Source organism: Mandrillus leucophaeus, unplaced genomic scaffold (genome assembly GCF_000951045.1).
Source record: "Mandrillus leucophaeus isolate KB7577 unplaced genomic scaffold, Mleu.le_1.0 Scaffold63, whole genome shotgun sequence".
Lineage (NCBI taxonomy): Eukaryota > Metazoa > Chordata > Mammalia > Primates > Cercopithecidae > Mandrillus > Mandrillus leucophaeus.
The window spans coordinates 760,339-760,734 of NW_012106808.1; positions in this window are offsets into that span (position 1 = coordinate 760,339).

A 396-nucleotide genomic window follows, 5' to 3' on the forward strand; every position below is an offset into this window, starting at 1 on the left:
AATAAGGCTAGCAAAGAGATCCGCGAAATACAGATGTAATTCTGTGAGTGGAAGTCACACATCACAAAGTAATTTCTCAGAAAGCTTCTTTCTAGAATTCATCCTAGGATATTTCCTTTTCCAGAAAAGCCCTCTATAGGCTTCCAAATATCACTTTGAAAATTCCACGAGAAGTGTCTTAAGGAAAGGCTTCCTGAGTCTAAAGGTGTAACTCTGTGAGATGATTTCAGAGATCACAAAGAAGTTTCTCAGAAAGCTTCTTTCTATTTGTTATCGGAGGATATTTCCTTTGACCCTATAGTCTTCAAAGGGATCCACAATATCTTTTCTCAGTTTCCACAGAAATAAGGGTAACAACGAGATCCACGAAATACAGATGTAACTCTGTGAGTGGAA